This window comes from Pogonomyrmex barbatus, unplaced genomic scaffold (assembly GCF_055798465.1).
Source record: "Pogonomyrmex barbatus isolate J1 unplaced genomic scaffold, ASM5579846v1 scaffold9, whole genome shotgun sequence".
Taxonomy (NCBI): domain Eukaryota; kingdom Metazoa; phylum Arthropoda; class Insecta; order Hymenoptera; family Formicidae; genus Pogonomyrmex; species Pogonomyrmex barbatus.
In genome coordinates, this window is record NW_028297193.1 from 4,378,693 (window position 1) to 4,391,487 (window position 12,795).

Sequence of the window (12,795 nt, forward strand, 5' to 3'; positions counted from 1 at the left end):
ATATGTGATTTTTAGTATTAAGTTGGTCAGTATTAGATTTCTGTAAGGATAATTTGCAATATTCAAGCCTGATTGATTATAAAAATAAAATCACTTTCGTTCTAAAAACTGATTTTTGTTGTTTAAAGTTTGAAAAAAGCGCTATAAATTTATTTTAAAATGCACAAAATTTTATTTGACACTAAAAAATCCAATATAAAAGATTATATAACATTAATAGATTAATCATATTTAAGCATGCAGTTTCGCAAAAATACAGAATACATATTATTAACAAGCGATCAATATATATATATATATATATTGCAGTTTTACATTTTATTTGAATCCTTAGATCCGCTTACTTGTTTACCATTCCGCGTTCTCAAATCAAAGAAAATAATGTATATGAATAAAATTCTATTTCTAAAAAAAATACAGTAAGTCCTGACGCGTAAGTCCATGCAGCTTTTTCTTAACGTATATTTCGTGCGTGAATATACAGCAACGTGGTTTAAGGGGAAGCCACCATATACATGTCACAACGGATACTGACACGTTGTTTACGTTATACGAGCCCGCACAGATATTGCGTCAAGTTGAACGCGCCACCAAAGTTTTCTCGCAGTATCCATCCTGGTCGCAGGGGTGGAGCGAGGTGTAGAATAAAGTTGGGGGAGAACGCAAAAGAGTCGATTCGCAATACAGTGGTGTGCCCGCTAAGAAAGAAGGTGGAAGGAAGGCAGAGGAGGGTAGACGATGGGTGCGGAAGCGAGTACGAGCCAAAGGAATATGAGCCCTACGTACGTCGCGCTCGTTACAAACTTTGGGTGGCAACGTGCATGCGTGTTATTACATACCGAGACTTAACCGTAAGCTCTCAAGTCAAACATCGTCTGGTGAGACGCGTTACGCGATAACACTACCAAGTTTTAAATTACTTTCCAGACGCGTGACGTACGTGACTGCACCGCGCAGCTATTTGTAATATACCCGCGAGATCGCGGAAATCACGAAAATCTTGCTCGCGCACGTTCGCGCGATTTTTAATTCGGGACTGGGTTTTGTAAGTAATCGAGATGCGCGAAAATTGATATGTAAATTTCGAAAGTTTTCGGGAAGTTGGAAATCCGTATGCGTTGGCGGAGAGCGCGGTAAAGCCCGCTCGTTTTATTCACGTTTATTTCCATCTTCGATTCGGCGAATCCCGTATGCGTCGCATTAACGAATCGGATGAACAGAAAACATAATCACCTGACGCCTGACGAGGCGTGTCATCCGTGCTGTTATTCGATTTCGCGGTGACGCGTGATTCTCCATAAATGTCATCCGCCATCAAAGTACGGCGCCGCGCGGGGGACTCCTAATGAAATTCAAAAACTTTAATGTATTTCACTTAGAGCCATCAATATTAGCCTATACCGGGAAGAGGGATGAATATACGGTGCGACGAAGTACTTCGTAAGTACGACGTCGCATCTCGACCCCCTTGAGTTCGATATTGGAATATGATGTAGCTGTCAACTTCACCTCGAATAATAATCTTTTTTCCGACGAGATATTTAAATTGCCCACCATCACGGGGCCATTGCTTCTTGCCCGTCGCTGATGCCGCCGATGGACGCCGTGATACCGTGGGATTGGGGACAAATCGAGATGGAGATGGAAAAGACGGAAGCACAGTCTAAAGGACTTTGAGTGAATATTGAATGAATGAATAGAGCGGGACTCCCTAAGATGTTTAAAGAAAACTGCGCTTTGTACTTATTACTGAATTCCAAATATTCTTCCACGCCATTACAAAAGCATGTAATTTGCAAAATTACTGGGTGAATTGAGACGTGAATATCTCAGATTATTTACTAGTAAAACACTCCTATTTAGGGAAGGAAAATTACTGTTTTAGTAATATTATCGTGGGTATATTACAGATGGGGAAAAGAGTACAAAGAAAATCGTGTAATTGAATAATAAATATCTACAATTTTGCTAAGAAAGGGGAGAGCCGGCCGCATGTAATTTTATGCCATTAAAGAATCGAGAAAATGTCGACACGATAATAACATAAATGATGTCGTTATGCAGATAATGAACCTATATAAAACTGAAGCTATATATTTTAGGTAATATAAATCCTGAAAATGTTATTTTTGTATTACAAATAGCATTTCGTTTAAATTTCAAATTTGCGTCATGTCTTTGTGTACTATACGTTCGTTATTAAGAAACCTTGACATTTGCTTATGAGCCATAATCGAAAGTAGATATAAGTGGGCATATATTGTTAATAATGTAATGAAGTAATTTGTTGTAATTCTATGAAAGTAAAATCTATCTAAGAATAAGATATTACTACTTGCTTATAATTGTGATGTTTAATTTAATTTCAACTACTAATTATTCGAAACCTAGACGTTTCCATAATCGAGAATATAAATTGATTCAAATTTTTTTATTAAAAAAATAGTGACTTAAGAAATTTTTAAAATGACGGATCTGTCAAAAAACTTTTTACAAAACATCGTTATTAAGATTTTTTTTCTATTTTATTCGTCTTTTCAAAGTCCATTAAATATTCATCCGCTTACATAAACAGTTGAACATTTTCGACAATAATTATCAAACTGCACGAAGTAATAATTCGTAGCTGTTGTAAGATGTGCAATGACAATTTAGATTGTCTACGAAAAGACCCTGCCAGCACTTGAGGGTCCGCGTGGCTTTTCATTTCCCTTCGATGTAATGCCTGGTGATAAAGAGACGTTAATAGGAGTAAGTCTACGTTCAGTTCTCGCCCTTTGTCTAATAAAACGGCAATCACGCACCGTAATGTTCCTTTCACTTGCATTCGCAAATACTCACGTTGGAGAATTTTGCCCCGCTCTTGACGCCACGGCTTTGCCGGAGCTTAACAAAAGCTGTTCATTCCTCATTCCAGATTCTTTTTCCGTGTAAACCTTGCTCGCAAGAAAAGTTATAGAATCATAAAGTTTTGAAAACTGTTACGGTCATGATAATGATTTCTAATTTCACTGGAATTTTATTGTTGTTAATTTTAAATTTATAGTTTACCGAGACAGGCGCGAGGGGGAGAGGAGGAAAATTGAAAATTCTTATTTTCTGCAATGGATTTTTCTTCTGAAAATATTTTTCTTCACATTTTTATTTTCAATAACAAATGTTTGGGCAAGGCACGCTGTACATGTAGCCAAATATGAAATCGGTCGGTGCAAAGTCGTCGTGCAAGAGGATTTCAAGGCGCTCCGCGAAATGCCACCCGGTGTCGCCCTTAGAGATCTCACAGCCGACTGGTATGTCAGGATCGATACATTCTTGCGTGTCTTATCGAAATCGCACGAGCCGCGTTTTACCGCTTGCTAGATCCACATCGTTTGCGACAGCCTCGCAAATACGCATGTGTACTTTCTCAATAAATTCTTAACCGTAATATAAACAGACTTTCGATTTCACGCCAAGTGTCAGTCGGAAAGCAGATATGGTTTTCAAATGGATTTTACCGGAAATGCCTACAGGAAAGGCCGCTCGTTTTACTTCGAATTTACAGTTGAATGATCTACATGAAGGTTGAAAAAATTTTGAAGATTATTAACAGTGACGAACTCGAGATTCGTATTCATCATCTTTTTATAATAAATTGTCTATTTGTCGATATTGATAATCTATGACCATACATATAATTAATAATACTCGCGTTCTTTCGGAAATATTATTGGAACTTAGAAAACATTCGTTAATTGTGTGTTAGGTATTAAGTATTTCGTGCACGTTAAGCCGCCGAGTTTGCAATGCTTTAATTATGCTCTGTATCCTGTAATCCATGCTTAATATCGGACGTCGGGGCGCAGAAGTTTAATAATCATGAAATCTCGTTCAACACCGTGGCTGTGTTTTCCTGCTTACCCAGGTATTAAGGCGTAACGTCTTCTGGAAGTAATATTACAGGCTGAAAACTTCACGACAGCCTGAAAATTACTTCACGGAGATGTGACTCGCAGGTTACAGCAAATAAAATTGCGTCCTGAGTGAGACGTGATCATCTGTCGACAAGAAGGAGAAGGGGGGGGGGAGAGAGAGAGAGAGAGAGAGAGAGAGAGAGAAACAAAGAGACAAGCAAAATACGTGCTATTTAAAGCGCGGGAGAAACGAGGGACGAGAGGAAATATGGGTGGGAGTATTTCGAGGGATCTATGACAACCGTATATTCAGGTAGCATTATCGCGCGTCCGTAGTTCATATTGGCGCGCTTCTTGCCCGGAGGTATAGCTGTAAGAACTTGATATCTAATGTGTATCGCCGCTGGTGAAGCTCGCCGCAAGCTCCCACAATCGGAGTTTCCCCTCACTCGCCTTCGTGCCCCGTTTCCGTTCTCCTTCGTTCCTCTCTCCTCCCTCCCCCCCTCTCCTCCCCTCTCCACCATCCTGTATCTCTCCCCATTCCTTTCCGCGCTTTATGGCTACGTTCACCTAGAATCTATAGGTCGATGGGAATATATCCCGGCTAATCCTAATTGTTGGGAAACTTTTCAAATACCTCTCGATGTGTGCTTTGAGTTTAAGTACCGCAGGGCTTTCGAACTGGGGCGAGTTATCCGACCCCGAGCAAGTACATCGAGAACAAGTCTCACGTTATTAAATCGTGCAAGTTCCGCCGGTGCTTTCCGCCGATGCCGACTTCTTATCACGATTCTCACAACGAATCCCGATTTTTTGACGGCTTTCCGTTTATCTCACGTTGATCCTGCAATAATACCACTGCAATCAATATATTAATTTTCCCATCACGTTAATTGACTTAAATCCAAGTAAAGTGCTTTTGGGACAGAGCTCGAGTAAAAGAGGAAATGAAGACCGGATTTAACCGCGAGCAGTAGGTCGTATAATGAAAGCTTATAATTTATTGACCGTAAAGTCTTAACTCATTTACCTCATCTACCTAACATTTTATTAACAGCTGCACTTTACGCGCCACTTTAATCACCGTTCTCCAGACAACGGATTATTCCTGAAACGATAACTATGACTAATACGTAAGTAAAATCTTTCCCCTTTCTCCTCCTTGAATTTTGAAAATTCCCAAATCCCTCGATATTGCAATTACAGAAGTAATCGTTGGTAATCGTTGGCAATCGTTTTCCTTTGATATTATTATATTTGGTTCCTTGTATCCGCAATCAGAATACACATGTAACGTTTACCCCTTAATATCATGCATACACTCTTTCTTTTCACTCGGAAACATTCTCACCCCTCGCTTAGCAGTACCTTTGTAGGGGCTCCGATACCCTTCATTTTTCACTATAAGAGCCTACACGTTACCGCTGATAACCCTCCGGGGTGCAGCGAACAAGGTAAACAGAAGAACACGCGAGGGCTGGAGAGGACAATGACGAAGTGCTGAATAAGTGGCGTGGTTTAAACTCTTCGGTTTCGTTCGCGCACCTTTGATCTCGCTTGTGCGCTTTTGAACGCCGTCACGCCCCTTCGCGGGTACTTCATTTCGGTCTGTTTTCCCCAATCCGCCCACAATTCAAGCCTATAAATCGCACAATCTGGCCCAGCATATGCTCTCATGAATTTTCATAAAAATTAATTTATTTTGCATCGAAATGACAAAAGATCGTTTCAGGAAAAAACGAGCAAGGAATTTATTGAGATACAGAGAGGAATTTTTTTATTTATTTATTGCGTCACTCTCGTTATAATTTAATTAAGCTTTCTTTCTCTCTATCGCGTTTGTTACCATTTTCAAAATGTCAGAAAGCTATTTATTTCCTAATGGCACCGCGTCCTAATGACTTAGACAAGAGATTCACGTTGCGTCTCAGTGAGCACGTATGTAGATGACCGTTCCATTTGTCGAAACGACACTAACTCCGACTGCGCGGACTCTCAAAAATGCGAGGTAATACACGACCGTGGAATACCAAGAGAAATACCAGGGAGGCTTAAGTCCGAAGGGTCACGGCTCATGTCACGAATCGCTACGTGCAATAATGCCTTTATGCGGAATGCCGACGTGTAAGCTCGACCGAACGATGTAAGTCCGGTTGTAAACCGGACTGAGAGTGGACGAAAGGAAAAAACATGAGAAAAAGATGCAGAAATAAAACTATTTGCACTATTGCGTAAGTTAGAAAATCGGGGAGAGGAAAGCGGGGACGGGCAGGCAGAGAGACAGGAAGAATAGGACAAAGAGAAGAAATCAGCGTAAGCGCAGTAAAATCTATCGAATCAGTTTAACGAGTGTACGAGGGTTATAAATCAGTTGGCGTTGTTGTTTTTTCGTCGAGTCAATGGACGGGCGGGATGACACGAGAACGAGAGAGGAGGACGCGGAAAGAACGCGAGGGAGGTACCAGAAGAGCAAGAGGTGAGCGTTCGTGAGAGCAGAGAGAGAGAGAGAGAGAGAGAGAGAGAGAGAGAGAGAGAGAGAGAGAGAGAAAAGGGGATTGCGCGGGGAGTGACGCAATAAAAGCCGTAGCTGGTGGCGGGCGACAGGGCAGATGCATTTTACGACCCGTAGTGCACCGACCGTGCAACCCACCATCGGGTCTCTCCCTGGTCACCCTGTCTATCCCCTTTCCCTACCCTTCCGCGGACTCACGCCTGACTACGTGCAGTTGGACGCGCGCCGGCCGCCCAGCGCGTCCGGCGAATTGATTTCAGTTATTTCCCGATCATGTAACTTGTCGAGGCTTTTACATGGACAATTGATTATTATTGCTATTCCGATATCCGGCGCGATTCGGCGAACGGCACGCCGCGCCGCGCGCCGGTTCCAACGCGGGGAACCATAGGCTAACCCCTATGCGAAAAGAGAGAGGGATCGTTTCGATGTTACTCCTGGCCGCGGACGGGATTTCCGGCGTTGCGTTTCTTCCAATTCCGGGCTACTCGCTTCACTTCAAATTCGTCCGAGGGCGGGGGCGGAGGAGGGCACGCCGCTGGAGCAGCTGTTGCTGCGTCACCCCTCGTGCATCTCGCGCCGTATGACATCGCCGGAAATAAATTCGTACAAATTGGCTTGGATAGATAAAGAAGTTTCAACGTGGCCGTTTTTCCTTTGTTCGACCGTTTCGTAAAATCGGTTTTCATCCCTGTTTCCGACGCACCTCCGGATTACCGGCGAAATCCCCTTTTCGCATCGGATTTCTCGGCCATTTGAAGTTTGAAATGCACGCGAAATGCTCAACGACCGGCGCCGACAAGCGTGCTTTGATGTCGAACGTAATGTTGCGAGCGGAATGAAAGATTGAAATCGTCCGCGGATAGAAATCAGAGTCATGATCTCGATTACGCTTCTCCATAGGCAGCCGATCTTTATAGAATTAGGATTTAATTAACGAGACTAGCGAGAGCTCGGTATCGAATACAATCTCGTTGTAGCTCTCCGTTTTCTATCGCCAGGAAAAAAGGGAAGAAGAAGAAAAGACACGCGTGTAAACACGGAAGGAATAGGGTGGCCCTGAGAAGAACCGAGGGAAAATGTTTCTCGCGAAGCGACATAAATTTATGGACGAACAATTTTATCTCTTTTTCGGGCAGCCACGTGCTCTTGTTTCTCCTCCGCGCGCATATGTACGCGTTTTCCGCACATTCTCTGCACAGCCTCGCGCATCTGCGCCACGAAAGACGTGCAGAAGTTGCGTGATGCACGCGTACAGGCGGCGTGAATTATCGGTGCACCATAGATATTATCGCCAGTCGCGATTTTCGTCGTCCGAACACTCTTTCACTCCATTTCTTGCATCTGTTCAATCCCAAATGGCTATTTGCAAAAACACCGACGGCTATTTACAAAGAATCCTAAGAATGAATATCGATAGAGAATTATAGAAGCCAAATATTAGAAAGTAAAATCAATAAGTCTGTTCATTCTGCTTCCTATAATCCTATCGTATTGAATAAAAATTTTTTCAACAACGCTCATCGTTTTTGTTCTTATTGCTAGTTATTTTGTTTATTATTGTATTATTATTAATTTTTCTGTATATAAAATTGTATTGTTGTTTATTTCTCTGTATGTAAAATTTTCTACGCGTATAATAACGCGTACGTATTTTTAAATAGTAAAAAATTCCTTATCTTTTAGTCGTTGATATATTCATTCAGTAATGTATAATTTTCTACTTGTTTACACGCATGCTTCAATGAATAATTAGAAGAATTTAAACCAAATATATCTCTAAAAATAATACGCCTTCCATAAATTTATTTAAATTGTACACGTGTATATTTTTATACTTTTGTGTGTAGCAAATATCGGATACCATTTAAACGCGAATAAATAAGGTCCGCGTGAATGCACTAAAAATATATGCGTAATTCGGTCGTTCTTCTGGCGCATCGCGAATTTGCCCCGGAATCCGTAGACGCGTAGGAAGTACAGATAACTAAGTGGTGGAAAGTAGCTGGAGCAGTTTGTAGCTGGGCGATCGCTTCGGATGTTAAGTTATCCCGACGATCCACAATCGAAAGAAAGATTTATGATATCTCGCACTTTCCGATGAATACAAAATACCGCAATACCTTTCGGCGGCGGAACGTGAGGGTGCTCGAAGGTACGGTAACTCGTTCCTCCGAGAAAGGTGAGGAAACTCCACCTAGCAAAGAATGCGGGGTCGTGTATTTTCTTACCCCGACATGTTCCGCCGTGTGTTGGTCAGAAGACGGCTCACATTACCCGGGATGATTTATACCATTCGGATGCGCTCATCGTCGAATATCGCGCGATTTCCGTCGAATGTCGGCAACAAACTGTTGAGATATTCTTCTCTTACGCGACGTTCGACGACATCTTTTTCCTTCACTCTCGTTTTCCCCCTTTTTGCCATATTTCATTTTTTCTCAAGAAGTGCCGCCTCTTGTCGCTATTTTCGCCGGCAGAATCGCGATTTCATCGGCTAAAACCCGCGTACAAAACGGTCGCGGTGTTCCAACGTAGGAAGGTTCTGACGTTTTGATTATTCGATTTACAACCCTTGCTGGAAATTCAGCACGCGGCCATGACATAAAAGTAACGGTGGGAATAGAGAGGTGCATGCGAAGGGGGTATACGCGAGCGCCAGCAGCTGTAACAGCGGAGAAAAATCAATTTCGGGAAAGCTCGACAGTCCGTTATAAAACTGGTTGGCCGTCGCTATTTTTTTCCCCAACTTGCGGGGAATAGCTCACCCTGGAATTCAGTTTTGTTACAGTTCCGCGCTTTTTCGTCGTTAACGTCGTTAAGCCGAAAAACGCGTTTTCGTCCGCAAAAGGAAGATACGAATTTGTTGGAAACATTGCCGGCGCTCAAGTTTCGCCGTGGAAATTCGGCGGGTCCACTGCCTTGGGATTAGCCACGTATCTCGGATCTCTACGTGCAGCCGAGGAGAAAGAAATCCGCATACTCTATTTAGGAACGATGACGCTGCGCAAGTGGAAACTTCGGTGCTCATGGACGTCTGTGTGTCTCATAAGACACACCTGCGCGCGGTGCAAGTAGGTAACGCGTGTGTAAAAGAAGGTAATACGCATGTAAATGTCGGGGGGCTACAACACCTCCGTGAGATCTGAATCGTGTAAGTTGCGGAATAGCCCAAGTATCTCCAATTTTACCTTTCTCACCAATATTACTGTAAGCGCGTGGAAATGTTAGAGATACTAATTTTTTTTCATGCGCGTTGCGCATTACGACGTTTATTTCTAATTATACAAATTGCAGCTGTATCTTCGTAAACGAATTACAATCTTTCAGTCTTTAAATTTTAAATGAAGGATCGCGGCATCTTGCTCACGTCATAAGGCATTGTCTCGAAAAATTCTTTATCTCACTCCTAATCGCATCGTGGCGACTTGCTCGAGCGCGAGCAACGTGGGAAATTCTCGACATTGCGCCGCAGGATGGGTTAAATTATATTAAAAGGCACGGCGGAAATATTCTTAGTAGATTGCTAATGTAAATTTCAACCCAAACATTCGCTTGAATTTCATCGCTGCGTCCGAGTTCGGGTCGTAATAGCGGTTGAAAAATTTTCAGTCACAGTACTTTGTTTCTCTCGAAACTTTTACGCTGAAGTAACACACGTACGGAAAAATTGAATGTACCACGCTTATCTTTGTTCCTTCTGTTGTTGTTCCTCCATATGTTACTACTTCTAATATATATATATATATATATATATATATATATATATATATATATATATATACACTGGATTACGAAGAGACATATGTATATTTGTCAGCACAAAAGAAAAGTTAAATCTCTCTGTCTCTCTTTGTCTGCTGAAATTTATACGTTCCTTCTGTTTTAATATTTTTCATTAATTTGATATTCCTCGCTGTGTCAGGCGTATCATCGAATATACGCGTGCACAATTTCGATATAGAGTCGCCTCTATCGAGTATCTTCAAAGCCGTTAATTTCAAGCAGCTGTACGGCGAAATCGTGACGAATGTCAGAACGATCGGCCGCACTATTACGCGACCGACAGAGGAACGGCCGAGGGATGCAGAATGCGGGATAGAAGAGAGAGAGAGAGAGAGAGAGAGAGAGAGAGAGAGAGAGAGAGAGAGAGAGAGAGAGAAAGAGAGAATGCGGGATCCGTGCATCCGGATGGACGCGAGACCCGTCATTGGCTTTATTGGTGTAGTAAAGTCTATACTGACAAACGACCTATAGAGTACTGACCACCTGGAGCACGTCTGGAAACGTGGTTAAACTCTACGTCTCACGCAGACGCGTCCAATACGCATTACTTTCGCCTCTCGATGAAAAAAGACGAAGCTCTCCTCCTATTTTGAATTATTCTTTCGATGTACTTCGATGTACACTTTTTGCGTTATTGAAATCCGTCTTCTATTTTTTTGCCCTTAGCGTGATCAACATTTCTCATTGGACCAATAGAGAGAAGTAATTTTATTGCACTTGATTTATTGCGTATAATTAATTATTGTAATATAATTAAAACAAAAGGTACCGTTTAACGATTTAACTAATGTATCTTACATGGCGATCGAAGAATCTTTGACAAGAATAAGCCGTCATCAGTTATAAAAAGAAAGACCGTCCGTCTGATTGAAAGTAACCGGGGGATAGGAGCTCGTTAAAGCACTTGCATAATGAATGCTTCGAAGAAAGATTGCGACTCGGTAATTAATTCTGAAACTTGATCGAAGATGAACAGAGCTTCGTTTTCCATTATAATTCCGGTAGTATCTTGCAAATATTAACCAATGTACTTTAAAGACAATTCGATCATGGGAAGCGCCATTATTATATCACCCTGTCTGCTTTGAATAACATGAACAACATTTTAAGCGGTTTCGATAAATGCGGTAACAACAATAGTGAATAATAACGACGACACGGTTGTCGCCTCTGAATGCACTTGCGTTGATTAAAATGCCGAGTTAATGAATATAACGTGTTAAATCTCTTTTTGGATGTACTCGGATAAATTATACGCGACTTTTTTTTTTTACCATAAACTGCGGATCACAAAACCTATAAACCATTTAGCGTTTGTAGCCTTTTAAACACTTTCCGGATTTTGTTGGCCATTTGTATCCCCCATATTGTCTACAGGCAATATTTTCCCAGCGTGGTCATAACGTTCGCGTTGTCGATCGGTGTTTCGAGATCGGCGGCGTGCACTATCGCGATTCTAAATACAATATCGAGCACCATAAAATAGGTGTAAAGTTGTTTGACCGTCCGTTCGATCGGCCCGACGTTTGAAGGATGAGAGCCCGAATTGTAAGATGGTCACAGGATGGAAGACGGAGAGGGATTAGGCCACAACCAGATCTCTAAAACCACGAACAGGAGTGAGATTGACCCGTTTAGCTTCGCAGAGAACGAGCTTTATAGATTGTAAAGTTGTAAATTCTCGCTGAAGCGTCATGTAAGAAGTTCCCGGATACTGTGGTCATTAGAACAGAACAGTTGAATGATATCAGAGCTCTAAACGCGCGGCCGTATAATTGGCGAATGACACGAAATGAATTGTTTAATAAGATAAAGAGGGAGTATCATTTTGAGGTAAGGTAGGTAAGAAACACTAAAATTGTTTGTCGTTAAAAAATTGATGTTAAGTACGTCTAAGAACGTAGAAAGTTTGCCATAAAAGAATTTCAGTGAAAAAGAATTTGATGAGAAGTAATTTAATTTTAAAAGCGTATAGTAAAGTTAATTTTTATTGCACGTTAATTTTATTTCTCGTGCCTTTGGTATTTATATGTATTTTTATATGTATAGATATGATAATAATTAATTATCTGTATAATCTGATATTGACAAGCTGATTTTAATACGGATCACTAATAGACAGACTAATAGACAGATAACTTTTACATGCAAATTATTTATTCCGTTAATAAAAATTTTAATGATTAATTATTCTACGTAAGAAAAAATTTTAATTTAATATTTAATTTAAATGTGAAGAATAAAACTTATATTTCATCAGTCTTCTGTCGACAAAATAATAGTACAATGAATAATTATCTTCTGTTTTTTTTTATTTTCTTTTATAATTATTTAATTTTAGATAATAGATCTATGAAGAAAATATCTTTTAGACACAAAAAAAAGTATATAAATTCTATCTTTATAGGGATCTTTATAAGCATATAAATATCATATGGATTCCTTGTAAATATAAAATATAAATAAGAATATCTCATAGTATCTTGAAATGGATAGATAAAAAATTAGTGTAATGATTTAATCCCCTGGAACATATAATTGTTTATAAATATATTATGTATATAAAGATGCATATACAAAACTCATAAAATAAAACTTGGTATT

At 40.7% G+C, this 12,795-nt stretch overlaps 1 protein-coding gene across 2 annotated transcripts in view; it reads right to left on the reverse strand.

The window, feature by feature from the left end:
- Positions 1-12,795, reverse strand: part of LOC105429075 (royal jelly protein-like protein) — a 235,723-nt gene that overhangs the window by 79,301 nt on the left and 143,627 nt on the right. The window lies entirely within an intron of this gene.